Here is a 19,232-nt window from a genome sequence, read left to right as displayed (position 1 = left end):
GGTTAGAAGTTCGTAGGTCACGATGCAGGGTCTCACACTATACGGCCCAATGCTCTGATGCCACCCGATTGCTCACACTGTGCGTCCAAAAAAATGAAGGTTATAAAAGAAAATCTGTGGCTCACTCTCTCTCTCTGTCTTTCACTCACACAGACACGCACACCACCACCATCAACTTTGCTAGTTTGCTAATGAAAAACATTGATGATCAGGCCACTGTGATTGAGCAGCAGTGTAGATCCAACTATTTTCACGGTCGTTGTGGTCGTGATGATTTTGAATGGGGCTGCAGGGCACGGGGTGATCCGCGTTAACTCGCTAATGGAGATTTGCTGCGTTAATGCAGTTATGGCGTTAACGTCATTTTAACGAGATTAACGCTGACAGCACTAGAAAAAAATAAATAAAACAAAACACATTTACATGACTTTAGTGTGATTGGTACCAATTACAAAGTTATTTTATTTTCTTAAAGTTTATCTTAATATTATATACCAAATGTGTGTTGTGTTCTCATTTCCAAGCATGAGTTCTTAATCCGGTTGTTCAGTCTGACGTCACTAGCCGTGTCTGGGCCTAAACTCCGCTGCAGGTCCATATATCAAACGATCACTATGGCATTACTGAGAGTTGAAAAACTGTCTAAAGTCTTTCATCTTTAATAAAATGATCAGCGTTCTGCTCTACCAGGTGTAACAATTGAGTTTAACATCCACACATCCATGAAAACGGAATTTATGACATTTAACGGAGTTAGAAGTTAGCAGGGAGTTAGCTCGCTAGCTTCTATCTAAATACAATATAGCATGTCCTTACTGCGGGGTTTTGGAAACAAATTAAAACGTACAGCTCTGTTATCACTTCCAGCATAAATGAAGACAGGAACTAAACAGCAGTGACGTTTGTAGGGTTACTGAAGTTGGGCTAGCTGGTATATAATGATGTGCTATGTGACCGCTAGCGACACAGCTATGTTAGCATGATATAAACAAGCTAACTTTTTTTCCACTCAATAAAAGTTAACGTGAGTGTTCTCGGTGGTCAGGAACAAATGTAATTGCATGGCAGGATGCTGTAAAAGGACCAAACTTCAGCCAAGAGAACAACTGAGATAATCCATCCACAATACGAGGTTAGTCATTCATATACTGCTGCATGGGCTTGGCTGTAGTTACATCCTAAGGTTTTAAAAACTGAGCTTAAATAAATGATTAGCGGTAATAAAAGCCGAGGGAGGTCAACAGTGATCACTGACTATTTTAGGAGCTTTTTGAGATTAAATAGAAGAAAATACATAACATTAAACATGTTAACAACACAAAAGCCATATTAAACGCAGACTACTTTAGGCCTGGAAGTAGGATTCGTCACGTCATCACTTAACAATCGGATTATCAGTGCTCATGGTCACAGGATCTTTGCATTTTTGTAGTCAATAGATAATAAGTACTTGAAATATGCATTGTGACAAACTAATTGCAGGAATTTGCAAAGATAAGACTGACATTTCCCTCAGATATGTCCATCAGTGTAAAATTGAGTTTTACAGAGCTTTTGAAAGTTTGACTTGATTTGGAACAATTCTCATCTACGGAATTAAGTGGTCATACTTCTTATCTCCTCCCCCTGTATGTATCTTTGTTGTTGTGAATTTAAACCCCAGATAAGAATTCTTTCTTTCTGAAAACAGAAAATGTAAGTATGGGGTTAGATCTTGGAGCATTTTACTATAGCCACTACGTAATCATGAGTCATGTGTAGACTTCTTGTTGCTATCATAGATTTTTACTCTTCTTTGGTTTTGTGAGTGTATTAACAAAACCATGGTGATGATTGTGGTGTTTTGTTGTTCTAAAAATGTTTTTTTAATTAAGAAATAATATGCATGTACTAGCTTGTATATAATCTTAATGTTATATATATATATATATATATATATATATATATATATATATATATACATATATATATATATATACATATATATATATATATATATATATATATACATTAGTATAAAGTCATACAGTAGGTTTGCTTGGATTCTAAAATATTTTAAGTTTGCACTTGTCATGCGACATCGTTTGGGAATTAATGTTAAACAAATTTTAATTTATATTTTAAAACACTGCTATACACATAATAGCAGTAGCAGTCACATTCTCAAAAAACTTGAAATCGCTTGTGCTTACTTCCGTTAATTCTTTCTTCTTCTTAAGCTGAAACACTGCGGACATCTTTGCTGCCCTCCACAGACAAAGTGCAGACTGTGCAAATAAACAGTTTTTCGAATTTTAGACGAGGATGCTGCAAGAGAAAAGCTAATTTAAATGTCCCCTGCATGATATTTGGAAAATGTTATACTGTCTGCTTCCTAGATTTGATAAATGTAAATTGGGATGTGATACACTGCACTGGTATGACATTTTTCCTGATTACTGTTAAAATATACTGTAAAGTATTTACTCTGATACTGATATGATGTAATTTGTGTTGTACACTCACAACTTTACGTAGTATCCTTATACTCAGAATTTCATTAACTGTAAAACGTGTTCATTTATCAGTAAACGACCATCTTTTCCTGCAGACACATTATGTCTTTCCAAAAACAATAATAAATACATAAATCAAAACCAAATTGAGCTGAGTGTTTCTTTTTATTCACAGAACACAGCAGCCTTAAGGAAATGCTCCAAATTCGTCAGTTTACACAGTTGATCAAAGTGGAATTTTAGTGACAGGATTCAACTTGGAATTTCCAGTAAATTTAGATTAAAATTCTCAATGCGGAGCCTGAGGATGTAAATCCAAGTACCCAAACTTATTAAACCGAGTCAAACTTACAATCACTGCAAAGCTAACTGCAATAGTCAGTGCACTGAACAAATAATCTCTTTAGACTGTAGCATAATTACATGTAACATTCAATACATTTAAATAACCCCACCTTTTAAAATATGAGGCAGAGGTGTGTTCATAGACAATTTGCACATTCCAAGCAAGTTTAAAGTGATCACATTGCATGTGTTCATTTCCCTCCCTACAACAACTGAAGTAATAATTTGGTTTCTTACGTGCAAGCAAAGAGTCTCAGTGCGATTCACAAGTGAACTTACTCAGCGTCAATTAACGCTGTCAGTGTGAATGGATTTATTTTCCACCTGTGAATTTTAGTAAATGTCAATTGCAGTGAGATTTATTACTACATCAATTTGACCACAAATGACTCCTAAAATTGCCAAGTATCTCTTAAGGTGGATAAATTAATTGAAATAAATACTATCTACTGTAGTTTAACCATCTGGCTAAAATGGTACTTCTGTGTTTTGTATTGGAGGATCTACATAAAACTCCCGCTGCTACTATGGATAACTGATTGAATAAGGTTACATTATTATATGTCTCCCTGCCTTTAAACACACATTCAGAAAAGATCAGGGTGTAAAATTCTTCCCACGTTCTTCCTGCTTTTAAATCAGTGTCAAAACACATCGTTGTGGCTACTCCAACAGGAGTTGTGAGGTTTAATCTCTGTGAATACAACCACTCGAACAGCACAAAAATCAGAGCAAACTGAAAGGTAACTTGCCAAAATCCAGATTGTGTATAAAGGATAAAAAGAATGTGGTTGAAACGCACGCAATCATTTTTATTTTCAAAAGCATTTTGTTATTGAAGGAACTGTCCCAGCTGCTAGATCACTACGTCGTGTCAAATACAAACTGACAATCTAGCAAAATCTGTTGTTCATTCAGATCATTTACGTTGTTTTTCATTTTCATTAAGACTAACAAATCTTTTTATTAATGTCCATGTCAATTTTGACAAAAATGACAGAGCTAAAATGAAATTGTACGTTTCACTTTTTTCAAACAACTGACCTGTAAAGTTCAGTCTTTGTCAGTAAGTGAGCTTCTACAGCTCAACAATTAACCCTCAAGAAACCCTGTTTTGAACTTGGGTGCAATCCAAAGCATATCTTTTTCATAACACATCACTACTTCTGCAGCATCACACCTTTAAAAGAAAAACAAAATACCCTTAAGTTCCTCAGAGAGAACAACCAGGCTGTTAGTTTCATGTTGAGGTAACCAAAGTCAATCTGTTGGTCCCAAATCATCCAAGTTGGATGTCACCTCCCGGTAGAAGCACTGTCTTGCTGGGCACCGTGGTGTAATGGGGGTCCAGTTTGGGCACAAAGCCTTTAAAGTCTCTGGAAGCCTGAGTCCCAAACATGTCTAGCACCTGTCGGTTCATCAGAGCAAACCTAGAAAATCAGAGAGAGAAAAGGCCCTGTACAGTTTTATTGAAGACAATACGAACAAAGCTGATGTTGAATAAAAGTGACAACTTATCTAAAATATTGTTCGTTTATGTGAGATTCCTGCAAAGTAACTTTGATATCTTCTTGTATGGTTTGGATCAAAGCCTGATTAACAACAAGCACTCCAAGTACACAGGCCTCTGCAAGGCAGCTCAATCTCTGGGCACTATTTACTCTTAAGGGTAGTAGTACTGTCATTTTCATATATTCATTTTGTTTTCATTGGTATTTTTAAACGTACTTTGAGAAGTTTGTAGTGCAGCAAAAATCAGATAACATCATGACAAAGGTTTACTTTAAATATACAAACATTTTGCAGGAGTAGGTAATGGATAACAGGAATTGATTGGTAAATAACTGGACATGAATAACTTGAGTTTATTATTTATTATTACACTACATTACATTTCTAACTAACTAGCCAGCTCATTCTCTTTCTCTCCACAATTCTTTGCAGGCATCTCATGCGTCTCATACTGGGGTCAACTTGAAAGAAAGGCAAATGAGAAATATAAAAGTGAGGTCAGAGGTCAAATGTGACATGATATTTGGATGCAAACTGTAATGTGCTATTTAGAATCCCCACACACCAGTATCATTTCTGAAATGCTGCCAATACAAACGAATTCAGTAAAATTGTAAGAATATTTTTACAGACACTTTAAGTATGACCTTATTTGACCTTGAAGAAGCGGTCAGAGGTTCAAAGTAAGATGACATTTACAATGTCCATACATCCATACCTGTCCTGAGTTAAACGCAGCAGGAACTTCCAGTATGCTGGCCTGAGGTTCTGCACTTCCATCACAGCCTGTGTAAAAGCCATGGCCTGGGGTATGATTAAATAGACTGAAAACTGCTAATTTTCTTGGTTTGGAAAATTTCACATGGGGGGGGGACTGCTGGCTTCTCGTGGCTGCACATCATGAAGTCTCCTCCTGTCACTTTGGCAGTGGAATGATTACACATTAGACTCAGCGGGGCAGAGCTGTGCTGCCGCAACCACACTCCGGGGCGGCAGACTGTCCTGTGGTCAGAAGATTTCACACAAGCACGCGATTACACACACACACACTGTCCGGCCCTGATTCAACCTGCAAGGCTGGAAACTGCTGTTGTAGAAACTGTTCTGCACTTGCACACGTCAGCCGTCATGGTGGTGGGAAAGCGGCTAATTACTCAGCGTTATTCCCATCAGCAATCTGTGACTCTGCTATAGACGTCCAAGTTAAATACGCTGTGGTTGACGAGCAGCTGCGTTAATGAAAAACTTGAAGTTGTAATTTTTACAATTTTATGGCAGCTCCGTATCACATGTGCGAGGTGAAAGATGCTCATTGTGACAAACCCACACATGATTCGCACTTTAACCCACAGTTCCTCTTTGCTTCGTGAAGTGTTGGAGCTTTTTTTTAGCTCATGCTGACTTTATAGCCCGCAGCTCATTTTGGTTCAGTCTCTCACCTTCACAGCACAGCAGTGCTTAATGCACGCAAAGTTAGCAACTACCTCACTGAAATATTGGAGAAGAAAAAATGCACATCAACTTAAAAGCTCATGAGCTTGCAGCATGTCTGCTCCATCCTAAAATTCTGTTACTCAATATTTGACTTCCACTGAACTAAGATACACAATTATCAGTCGCACAGATTTCTAGCTCAGCGAGTGTGTGTGTGTGAAGAACAGCGTTCAGTGTAAGTGCCAGATTTTGGTGCTGATGAACTTGTAGATGGGTGATTTATTTCAATTATACAGACAAAACAGGATGGATAGGATAGAGATATCCAGTTCAAGGTGACAGGAGGGGCTGTAGCCTGCCCCAGCTGTCATGGGGTGAGAGGCAGGGTACATCCCGGAAAAACCATCAGCCTGTCGCAGGGCTGACACAGACAGACTAGATAGAAGCAGTTTTGCTGATATTAAAAATAGGTGTTGTCGTTGTTAAATCTGTTCCTTCCTGTCCTCCACAGAGCAAGCATCAGCAGGGATCCTTTCTACGACATGCTGGCCACCAGGAAGAGGAGGATAGCCAACAAGAAATGATGATGACTCACCCTCACTTACGTCAAGTGTCAGCAGCATTTCTGTCATCAGAGGAATCCTTGTGTGTATGTGTGTGTGTGTTTAAGAGTCTCAAAGGCGTCCGATTCATACGTTCTCCGTCAGCCCTGCGGGACATGCAGTAAAACATATGGGACTGACGTGGATCATTCCTACTTCTGCCTGAAGATTTGTCTGCACCTCAGTTCTTGGCTGTTGGGAATTAAAGATTCAAATTCAGTCTGCTACAGGCAAAAAATATAATAAAAAAAGAAGGTAGATTCTCACCACACTAGACGACGATGGAGAACAGCATGAGGACTTCATGTAACTGGAGATGGCCAAAGCTGTAATCATTAGTCTTTTCGTCATGCCCTAATGTGAGACTACCCCCTGCTGGACACATAAGGTGCTGCAACACATTGGGAGGATTTGAAAGCTGAATGTCCAGCTCCCAGCCACTCAGACCAACTTGTCTGGTCTCAGCGTTTTATTACCTTCACCTCCTTCGACAACTGCCAACAATATTTTGTAGATAATTCGCAACTACAGAAAGCCTCAAGCTCATCAGTCAGCTGGTCTGATTGATGTAGCCTTTAAGTGACTGTACCTGTATATGCAAACATACTCAACATGGGCTCGATTTCCTTTTTAAAGGCAAACCAAGTCGTGTGTAACGAAGCCTGCCAGCAGTAACGCATCATATTAACTCACATAGTGAAGATCCACCTCTGCAATTGTTTCTTTTGTATTTATTTTCTCATCTTTTCACAAAAAAAGCAACTCACATTATGCATGTATAGTATATAATTTACATACTGTTTTGTTTTTTCTGTATTGTGTTCACGTAGTGTGGAAATCATAATGGCTGTAGCCTTTACCCGTTCATTTTTTTTTTTTTTTTCATTTTTAGCTTGACAGCTAACAAGTTTACAATAGTGGAAGAGGGTCATTGTGCAGCTTCCCCTCACACTGGGATCGCTGTCCTGATGTCTCTTCTTTTTCTTTTTTTTTATTACTTAGTTTTTAATAAAGGTTTTACATATTTTTACAACAGAAAAGGAAAACAACAAACAACCAAAAACAACAATAACAAAACAAGCAGTCGACTGAAAAGCACAGCTTTTTCCCACAAAGTAATTCTGGCAATGAGAACATGACTTTATGTTCATGAATTGACAGCAGATCTACAGATGTAAGAGCAGCCTAGGAGAGGCATACAGAGGTTTATATAGATGTGAGTAGGCACAAACAGGAGAAAGAAAAAATAAATTAAATTAAAAAAAAACCCCAAAAAAACAAACAACATTCTAATTTCGGATATATTTCAACCACTTGTCCCACGTGGTATAAATATTAGCTTGCAGTCTTAACAAAAAGGTAAGTTTTTCCATTTTATGAATCTCCTCAACAACGCTCAACCAGTCGTCCAGAACAGGGGGGTCAGTACAGAGCCACTTACAAGTAATTGCTTTTTTTGCTGCAGCAGTAAGAATCTTCAGGAGATATTTGTCATTGCTTGTTAATTCTTCAGGTAGGTCTCCTAAATAAAATGTTATGACAGGCCGTTGTTTTGATTTAAAGCCTATAGTCTGTTCTATCTTTGATATAACATCTTCCTAAAATTTAGAAAGTTTTTGACACGACCAGAATATGTGGGTATGGTTTGCAACAGTTTCCCCACAGCTCCTCCAGCATGAAGAATTTCCCCGTGTTTGTTGTTTTGGTGTTATGAAAAATCGTACCAGGTTTTTCCTATGGAACGCCAGGACTGCCATAATGAATTAATTAAATACACCATTAAATAATTAATTAAATGTGGCAATAATTAATTAAAATTGGAATTAATTAATTAAATAAATAGTTATGATATATGTAATTAATTAATTATTGACACATTTAATTAATTATTTATGTATTTCACGTTTTAATTAATTATTGACACATTTAATTAATTAATTATTGACATATTTAATTAATTATTTATGTATTTCACATTTTAATTAATTATTGACACATTTAATTAATTATTGACACATTTAATTAATTATTGACACATTTAATTAATTATTTAATGATATATTTATTTATTTCATTTTGGCAGTCCTGACGCCTGGCTCTCATCATGAAATAATTTTATCTGTCAGCCTCACCCATCAAACTCAGGGGGCGGGGTTAACGCTGATCGAGTCAAAACCATTGCTTTGGCCTGGTGGCCATTGTTTCTAGCACACAACAGAAAGCTAACAGAACTGAGCTTTGAAAAACCCTGTTTGTGTGTTACCAAATACCGTTTTAATATTTTTTTAGCCGAGAATGTAGTGGTTTAATCTTCATGTGTCTGGTCGGTTTGTCAAGATACAGCCTCTTTGCAAAAGTGTTTCGATGATTTCGGAGATGTCGTCCCAGTCTCACGGCAAAGCGTGGGATAGACCCGCTCGCCACGCAAGCAATCCCACCGACAAAGCGCAGGCCCCGGTACACAGCTGTAGTAACCCCTGCTGACTTCTTTTACTGAGGTTATATTTATCGATGTTTTATTTCCTGATGTTCTTATGTGTCCTACGTGTTTCAGTCGCCAATTCTGAATTATAACTAACATTAAAAACATGTTTAAGGAGGAGAGAGAGCAAATAAATCTGTTTAACATCTGATCTTTGGGTTTTTGTTCAGTAATCAGCGTGACCTGTGTATAAACACATAAAAGAGATAACGTTGGTGTTTCCGTCATGTAGTAACTGCTGGCTTTAACTGTACAAAGGTTGTTCGACACTATGAAACACATACAGACTTCATGATGTTCGGCTAATATTTTTATTGTGAATATTAATCATGCTGACCTCGCTCTGTACACCACGCAGCGAGGTCAGCATATCCACGATATCCTCAGCTCCATGAGTTAACACAAAGTTTCCCAGCTGACTATCTAACTGCCAACTATTCCAGAGACGTGAAAATATACAGCATAAAGAAAAGTGTAAGAGACTCAGCAGCAGATTAGAATAACAGTTATACATTTAATAAATCACCAAATGAATCCAAGAAACGAGCAAACCTGTTCCGACAATTTGAATTTGTATTCCCTCAGCTGCAGACTCGCTGCTGTTTAAATGTTTGAAAAGGAAGATTAGATATAAAAAACGTCAAACATAGACTCAGTCTGCCTTCACATTTGATATGAGGCCAGCACGTATAGTGGCCTCAGCAGGCTATTACTGAAATACACGTGCTATATCATAAACTATGATATAAACAGGGAGGTCCTATTAACATGTTTAGTTTTAAAGGACACCTTCCTGCCTTTAGTCTCATTCATGAGCAGTATTCGTTTTCTTCTAACATCCAGAAGTCTGCACAATGTGTTTCATAGTTTGTAACAAGCCTTTGACAGGTAAACATAACATGACCGAAAAAGCAAAAAAAAAAAAAAAAAAAAAAAAAGAGAGAGAGAGAGAGAGAGAGAGAGAGTGTTGACATAAGAAGAGAAAATGCTCTCAATTATGGAGACAGGCAAATGGTTCATTTATGTTTGATGTGTGTTTATTCCTCCCTAAATATCGTCGGTGAAGTTCGCCATGCACGTCAGATTTTCCTGCGCATTTTTATACCTCTGCCAACAGAGAGAGAAAAAAAAATCACATTCTAACAGACAGCTGGTGCTTAGAATACAGTTGAATAACTATTAAAAAACAGATGATATTTAGATGATAGTTCAGTCTAACACATGTGCCAGTGAACCATTAAACGTCTGTGAAACTATGCAGTTATGAAACGTAACTTTAACCTCAGCCAAACCGATTTGCTCAGTTGTAAATAAAACAGCGAAGTAAACGTGACCCGACAGACAGAACCTGAGTGAATGAAGTCCAGCGTTTAACCACTGAGAGCTAAAACTCAGCTGAGGTTTCAAAGCTGTGTGCCGGTGATTGGACATCAGCCGCTGATAAAGCTGGCTCGCCTATAAAGTGCTCTGTAAGGAAACAAGCTCCAGCAGCTCTGCGCTCGGGGAAAATACTATATTTACTTATCTTGTGCAGAAAAATGCGCTGACATTGCGTTATATCGAGCACCGGCTGCCCAGTTAAACTGTGACTATCACCAGGTAACGTAGGCGTGTTTCTTGAATTAGCAGCAGGTGTTAAACAGCTGACAGATGAGGAGGAGGATGCATGCAGGTAAACTGAGGGTCTGCTGAGCTGATCGCTGGTTTCGTGAGAAAAATGTCAGCTCGTTCTTTATGTTACAGAAGCACAGAGACACAAGACCAGGCGGAAAGAGACGATCGTTCGGTGAAAATGAGAATCTGCGAATGCAACATGTGGAACACGGAGAGTGGAATATGTAAACAAACCGGTTAACGTAACCCCCTCGGTGCACTCTGCATGCTAACTGTTAGCAGAGCTAGTGAAATCTCTGAAAACATCTGAGCACTTTTGCAAGCATGTTCTATGTTGACAACCTGACCAGACATACGTCGCGACATTCGCGGCTAAAACACTGTTAAAAGTGTAGCTGGTGACAGAAAAACGGGGTATTTTAAAACTACACCACCACCATTGCTGCCTGTGATTTGATCTGCATTCTGGGATAACTGGCTGCCCCAAGTCTACACAAGCAATCGATTATCTAGGATCGACCTGTTTTGACTTACTTTGCACGGCAACCAATCAAATGTTAGAGAAGCTGCATGGGCAGCGTTAACCCCGCCCCCTGAGTTTGATGGGTGAGGCTGACAGATAAAATTATTTCATGACGAGAGCCAGGCGTCAGGACTGCCAAAATGAAATAAATAAATATATCATTAAATAATTAATTAAATGTGTCAATAATTAATTAAATGTGTCAATAATTAATTAAAATGTGAAATACATAAATAATTAATTAAATGTGTCAATAATTAATTAATTAAATGTGTCAATAATTAATTAAAATGTGAAATACATAAATAATTAATTAAATGTGTCAATAATTAATTAATTACATGTGTCATAACTATTTATTTAATTAATTAATTCCAATTTTAATTAATTATTGCCACATTTAATTAATTATTTAATGGTGTATTTAATTAATTCATTATGGCAGTCCTGGCGTTCCATATTTTCCAACTAAATTCTCGCCAGTATGCAGAGGATGAGGTTGAAATGGCAGTCTCACACATATTGTCCCATTGCTCAGAAGTTATAACTGAGGACAACTCTCTCTCCCATCTTTCCTTTATATAAGCTGTTGAGGTTCCCCTACTTTTCAATATGCCCTGGTAGAGTTTAGAGATAACTGACTTGCAGCCCTTATAGTCAGTGTTGGGGAGTAACGGAATACATGTACTGCCGTTACGTATTTAAAATACAAAATATGAGTAACTGTATTCCATTACAGTTACCGTTTAAAAAGGTGGTATTTAGAATACAGTTACTTTGTTGAAATAAATGGATTACACAGCGGTACTTCCCTGTTTCATATTGTGGCGGGTAAGGACTGTTTGGGTTTTGTTTGACAGCTACGTTATGTTGTTCCAGGTGGCAGCGTTACGGTTGCCATGGTTACAGGGTGACGCTCTCTCTCTCTCTCTGTGTTTCCTGGGTGAGAGAGCGCCTTTTTGTTGTTGTTGTTGTGTTAAGATAATAGGCAGAATGCTACAGGTATAGCTCTAAAGAATATAGCATGATAGGCAGTGTAGTCTGTGCTGCAGGGAGAATGGACTGCCATACCCGTTATGTGTCTGTGAGCGAGGGAGGGAGAAAAAGGAAAAGTACGAGTTGTCATCGAGCAAAAACGGGAGCTGGAAGCATGTAAATATAATAATAACCACTGCAGCCAAGAAGAGTGCCTGACGAGCCCAGTTGTAAGTAAGCTATTAAGACTCGACTGTACACAGTGTTCGTGTTTTCCTCCGAAACAATAAGTTCCGTTGGAGCAGTCTTTCAACGCCTCTCTCTGTTTCTCGCAAGCAAAGTTGACCCAGACAACAAAGTGAAGCTATTTTTCGGCTACGAGCCCGACACGGAACCCATGTATTAGCCAGAGGTCCCTTTACTACGGTTCGGAGCCGCGAACCTTCAGTAACAGTAATAAATCACAGCAATAGTACATTCACGTAGTTGTAAACAGCATGATAATATATTAAGTAATCCAAAGTATTCAGAATACGTTACTCTCATTGAGTAACGTAACGGAATACGTTACAGAATACATTTTGGGGCATGTATTCTGTAATCTGTAATGGAATACATTTTAAAAGTAACCTTCCCAACACTGCTTATAGTATGTTTGTGAAATCAGATTAATTATTTCATTGGGTTGTGTATTAATTTCTTTAGTCACTTTTGAGGATAAATACTGCCGTAATTGTAGGTATCTGAAAAAATCACTTTTTCCTAGTTCATATTTTTCTTGTAATGTTTGGAAACTTTGCAGGCCATTCTTATCCAGTATTTTACAGTATACATTAATGCCTTTATGCAACCAATTCTTAAATTGTAAATCCAATTGGTTTGGTTTAAACTCAGAGTCATAAGCCACTCACTTAAGTACTTGAATGTGGTTCCTTAGATTTAGTTCTTTCACTATCTCAAACCAGATAAGCAATGTAAAAGATGCGAAAGGGTTCAGTTCTTTCTGGTAGGCTGTTGCCAGCTTCTGATCTCCTATCAATATGGGCTCAAAATGTGGTCATAAATATTTTGTACTTGTAAAAAATATTTGTATGTGTAAAAAAGATTTGTGTGTGCGTAAAAAAGATTTGTATGTGTAAAAAAGATTTGTATGTGTAAAAAAGATTTGTGTGTGCGTAAAAAAGATTTGTATGTGTAAAAAAGATTTGTATGTGTAAAAAAGATTTGTATGTGTAAAAAAGATTTGTGTGTGCGTAAAAAAGATTTGTGTGTGGATTAAAGAGGACCTCACCCAATGGTCAACACTTGTTTTTGATTTTAGCGCGAGAATGGAGGTCATTAAAATGTCAGTCCTACCCAGACTACTGTATCTGTTTATGTCTCTGCCTATCAAAATCCCCAAATCTCAGTTCCATGTCTGGGACAAACAAATATCTCGATTTATTTGGAGGGGGCGGAAACCTAGAATTAAATATAGCACATTATTAATCCATAAAGATAAAGGCGGCTTCTCCCTCCCAAATCTCAGGGATTACTACCTTGCTGCTCAACTCAAAATAATTATACAATGGTGTGATGACACTTATAGGGCCCGATGGAAAGACATTGAGAATATGTGTGGGGTCATTCCAATACAAGCCTTGATATATGGGCTCAAAATGTGGTCATAAATATTTTGTACTTGTAAAAAAGATTTGTATGTGTAAAAAGAATTTGTGTGTGCATAAAAAAGATTTGTATGTGTAAAAAAGATTTGTATGTGTAAAAAGAATTTGTGTGTGCGTAAAAAAGATTTGTGTGTGCGTAAAAAAGATTTGTATGTGTAAAAAAGATTTGTGTGTGGACTTTGTGTGAAAAAAAACCCCTGCAAGTTACAAGTACGGATTTTTGACCCTATTTTTCTTCCCTTCATCTGATTGGTCAATGTCATGTCAATCACAAATGTTGGGCGGGAGAAGCCGCCTTTATCTTTATGGATTAATTATGTGCTATATTTAATTCTAGGTTTCCGCCCCCTCCAAATAAATCGAGATATTTGTTTGTCCCAGACATGGAACTGAGATTTGGGGATTTTGATAGGCAGAGACATAAACAGATACAGTAGTCTGGGTAGGACTGACATTTTAATGACCTCCATTCTCGCGCTAAAATCAAAAACAAGTGTTGACCATTGGGTGAGGTCCTCTTTAATCTTTTGGCTCACGGGCTCAAAGTTTTTTTTATACAAGTCATCTAACGATTTAGTCAGCCATACTCCTAAATATCTAATTGCTTTCAGAGACCAATCAACAGAAAAAAATTTTTTAACCTCATTCGACGGGCTATAGTTAAAACTTAAAATTTGTGTTTTTCCTATGTTGAGTTTGTAACCAGAATACATCCCAAACCTTCCCAGCAAATCTAAAAGGGTCTGGATGGACTGGTCTGGATTTGACAAGTACAAAAGAACATCATCAGCATATAATGCTATTTTATGTTCTCTTGAATTAACCACGACCCCATGAATACTATTATTTTCTCTTATTGCCTGTGCTAAAGGTTCAATGTAAAGAGCGAAAAGAGTCGGAGACAAGGGACAACCTTGACGAGTAGATCTTTCCAACTTTATACGGTCCGTGACTCGTCCGTTTATCTTGATTCTCGCGGTAGGCATTGAATATGTCTTAATACTGTTAATGGAGTTCTCAGCAAAACCAAACCTTTCTAGGACCAAGAACAAATACGTCCAGCTGACGCAATCAAAGGCCTTTTCGGCATCCAGACTAATTAGTACCGCTTTATGATTATTTTCTCTTACATTATCGATTATGTGGAGAGAGCGTCTTATGTTGTCTTGGGTTTGCCGGCCCCCAACAAATCCAGTTTGATCTTCATCAATCAAATCTGGGATGAACGAGTTTAGCCTATTAGATATAATTGAGGCATAAAGCTTATAATCTTGGTTTAGGACTGATATCGGCCTATATGAGCTGCACAGCATTTTGTTCTTACCGTCTTTAGGTATAATTGTTATGATTGCCTCAGACCATGATGGGGGGGTGGACATATTCTCTAATGTCCAGTTCAATGACCTTAGCAAAACTGGAAGCACCTCCACCTCAAATGCTTTATACCACTCAGCCGGCAGGCCGTCTGTACCTGGTGTTTTGTTATTTTTTAGTTTCTTTAAGGCCATTTCCAGTTCTTCTTTCTGAATCTGTTTGGTTAGGCATTCATTTTGACACTCGCCAATTGATGGCAAATCTAATGAATTAAGAAACATTTTTATATCTTCTGTATTGGCTTGTGCAGGTTGTGCGTATAAAATTTTGTAATAGGTTTGGAATGCCAAGTCAATTCCTTCCTCACTTTGTAATTTCCCGGTTTGGGGATCAAGGACTGAGCATATAGAATGCGTCATTTGCTTTTTACGAAGTTTTCTAGCAAGTAATTTTGTTGCCCTTGGCCCCGTTTCATAATATGATTGTCTCATAAATTTGTATTTTTTCTCTTCTTCTTCCTGATATATATCAAGAATTTGTTTTTTAATTTTCTGAATTTGTTTCAAGGTCTGGTCAGATTGAGTCTTTTTGTGTCTGTTTTCTAAATCTTTTAGTGTATTTTCAAGTCCATTTAGCTGATTCTCTTTAGCTTTCTTCAGAGCTGCACTTAGTGATATAAATTTGCCCCTAACAACTGCCTTTAAGGTGTCCCATAAAATGTTAGGATTTACCTGGCCATTATCATTTATTTCTAGAAAATGTTTTATTTCGGCTTTTATCTCTTTTATAATAGCCTTATTGTTAAGTAGACCTGTATTTTACGGTGGCCCCTAGAGACAAAGCACGTACAAACTCCAAAACACTTGCAAACTAAAAAACACATGCAAACTCCAAAACACGTACAAACTCCAAAACACTTGCAAAATCCAAAACACTTGCAAACTCAAAAACACATGCAAATTCCAAAACACAACGGAAGTGCTCCAGGACGCTATCCGGTTGTTCAGTGATGACGCGACGAATCCTACTTCCGGGTCTAAAGTAGTCTGCGTTTAATATGGCTTTTGTGTTGTTAACATGTTTAATGTTATGTATTTTCTTCTATTTGATCTCAAAAAGCTCCTAAAACAGTCAGCGACCACTGTTGACCTCCCTCGGCTTTTATTACCGCTAATCATTTATTTAAGCTCAGTTTTTAAAACCTTAGGATGTAACTACAGCCAAGCCCATGCAGCAGTATATGAATGACTAACCTCGTATTGTGGATGGATTATCTCAGTTGTTCTCCTGGCTGAAGTTTGGTCCTTTTACAGCATCCTGCCATGCAATTACATTTGTTCCTGACCACCGAGAACACTCACATTAACTTTTATCGAGTGGAAAAAAAGTTAGCTTGTTTATATTATGCTAACATAGCTGTGTCGCTAGCGGTCACGTAGCAAATCATTATATACCAGCTAGCCCAACTTCAGTAACCCTAGAAACGTCACTGCTATTTAGTTTTCTGTCTTCATTTATGCTGGAAGTGATAGCAGAGCTGTACGTTTTAATTTGTTTCCAAAACCCCGCAGTCAGGACATGCTATATTGTATTTAGATAGAAACTAGTGAGCTAACTCCCTGCTAACTTCTAACTCCGTTAAATGTCATAAATTCCGTTTTCATGGATGCCTGGATGTTAAACTCAATTGTTACACCTGGTAGAGCAGAACGCTGATCATTTTATTAAAGATGAAAGACTTTAGACAGTTTTTCAACTCTCAGTAATGCCATAGTGATCATTTGATATATGGACCTGCAGCGGAGTTTAGACCCAGACACGGCTAGTGACGTCAGACTGAACAACCGGATATTGACATATTCCTAGTGCCTATGTCACAACTTTTTACCCTATGTCTATCATTTCTAAAGACAAAGAAAAGATCTATTCTTGAATATACGGCATGGATATTGCTTTGGATGCATTTCTCACCAAATATCCAATAAGCCCAAGTCATCCAGGCCCTTTCTTAGCAATTTACTCTGTGAAGTCACTATCCTCTTATTATTAGAGGTATCATCCTATGCATGATTGTATTAAAGTCCCCTGCGCATATTAACACACCCTGAGACTCCGAGGAGATCAATTCAAGGATTTTCTTAAGAAGTTTCAAATCATAATTTGGTGGTAGGTAGACTGAAAGAAGAGTTACCATTTTGCCCTCTATTTTACCTTGAATTAACACATATCTGCCTTCATTATCCTTTACTTGTCTGGTAAGTTCAAAATGTAGGGAGTTGTGTATCAATACTGCAACTCCTCTTTTGTTACCTGTTTTAAAAGAGCTGTAAAATGTATTTGTGAATCCAAACTTCTTTAACTTCTCATGCTCTGTTTGAGATAAATGAGTTTCTTGGAGAAACACAATCTGTATTTTTTCCCGCTTTATCTTAGACATGACTCTACTCCTCTTAACAGGGTTGTTAAGTCCATTTACATTCCATGAAGCTGCTCTAAAGTCACGGTTACTCATACCGGTATTTCCAACCACTTATGTCAACACTCTGAACATAGAACTATAAGAACAAAATAACCACAAAAACTGAACATATGTTACCTTGACTTCCACTCTTGGGGCTTTATAGTGCCCTGTCATTCTATAGTGTCCATTCTTACAATATTGGAGAAAAAATCCTACCATGTGTTAGTAGCTCCATCGCTGCATCCAGCAGCTTGCTCTTGTCTCTGCGCATTTTAAGTATCTCTCTCGGTCCTGATCAACATAGTCTGTTTTACATGACACAGGTCTAACGCAAAAAATGGTATAAAGTAAAAACGTTACGGGGGCAATACGTACAATGCCAGCATATGGTAGAGGTATTTCTTTACAAATCTTAAATAAGATGTAATAGAAAGGCTAAACACCTCTTCCTCTATTATAATAAACTGAGATTAGGAAACAGTACTTACAGAGCCAAAACAGGTATTTTAGCCGCTTAGTCCAGTGAGGCTTAACACAAGATAGTTTATACTTATTGTCTGAGAAATCCATGAAGCCTTCCGCGAACACGTTCGGAGTGTGAGCTATCCGTTTTCTCCCAGTGTGCGCTTCGGGTGAGAACCTGTTCCCAGTTGACGTCCCCGCAGCGTGGCATCTCCACAGCGTAACCCCGCTTCTTCATATCCTCTGCCGCTTCTGATGCACTCTTGTACAGGCGTGGTCCGCTCTCCCAATGAATTCTCATTTTAGCTGGGTATGGTGTCTGGAAACGAATTTTTTGTTCTTTGAGGATCTTCTTAATGTCCTTGTATTCTTTGAGCTTGTTGTTAATCTCAGTCGGTAAGTCGTGTGTAAAAGTGATAGTTTTGCCCTCATAAGAAATTTTCTTAGCCCAAGCTGCTCTCAGGACTTTGTCTTTTATGTCATACCTCTGGAAATTAACCACAATAGACCTTGCAATTGCTATGTCTTGCGGCTTTGGTCCCAGTGATCGGTGAGCGCGCTGAATCTGCAACTCCTCATCTTCGGGAAGGGCAAGTTCTTTCTTTATGAAGTTGTTAATGAATGCCATCATATCATTCTCCTCAGCACCTTCCTTAATTCCGTATATACGGAGGTTGTTGCGGCGCGATCTTCCTTCCAGGTCCGTGACTTTGGTCTGGAGAGTTTTCTGCTGGTCCAGACAGTGAATTAGCGCATCGATCAGGTCCACATTCACTGTCTCAAGTTCGTTCACACATTGTTCTGCTTCAGTTAGCCTAGTGGCGTGATTACGAATATCCACGATGGCATCTTGTAGCTTCTGATTCATCTCAGCCTTTAGGTTATTCAGATCTTCTTTGATTTCTTTCCTCATCTCTCGGATGTTATCACTCAAATTTTGTATTGCTTTAGCCATTGTTAGCTCGTTTTCCTCACTTTGCTCCGTGCTCCTCTTCATGCTAGCTCCGTCGCCGTCGTCCTGTAAGGTGTCTTTTGCCTCTCTGTAACTTTTGGAGCCCCCCTGTGTCTTTTTACATCTGCCTCCACGCATTGTATATCATCATCAGTATGAATACGTTTATTGTATCGAGTTTGTGGAGTTTTCCTCACTTATGATCAGGAGCGGACAAAAAGTTAATCCGCCATCTTGGAGCGCTCACCGGAAGTCTCCTCTTCTTTTTCTTTTTCATTTCTGCAGCTCTGTCTGAATCTCCGTCAGAACTTCTACGGGATGATAGAGAACCAATGACATTGTTTAACAAAACCGAGATCAAGCTTTACGGCCAGCCTAAGACAGAAAAAGTGAC

The 19,232-nt window shown here is 38.2% G+C and overlaps 1 pseudogene across 1 annotated transcript in view; it reads right to left on the bottom strand.

The window, feature by feature from the left end:
- The window catches only part of LOC309713817, a 31,202-nt pseudogene that overhangs the window by 7,521 nt on the left and 4,449 nt on the right, over window positions 1-19,232 (bottom strand). The window contains exon 7 of the transcript XR_014280688.1: window positions 17,641-19,149. The product of XR_014280688.1 is annotated as an uncharacterized misc_RNA (transcript). The remainder of the gene's footprint in view (window positions 1-17,640; window positions 19,150-19,232) is intronic.

This window comes from Aulonocara stuartgranti, assembly GCF_965226115.1.
Source record: "Aulonocara stuartgranti genome assembly, chromosome: 9".
In the NCBI taxonomy this organism is placed as follows: domain Eukaryota; kingdom Metazoa; phylum Chordata; class Actinopteri; order Cichliformes; family Cichlidae; genus Aulonocara; species Aulonocara stuartgranti.
The sequence above is the reverse complement of the archived record's forward strand: the minus strand, read 5'-3'. Positions and strand labels throughout refer to the sequence as shown.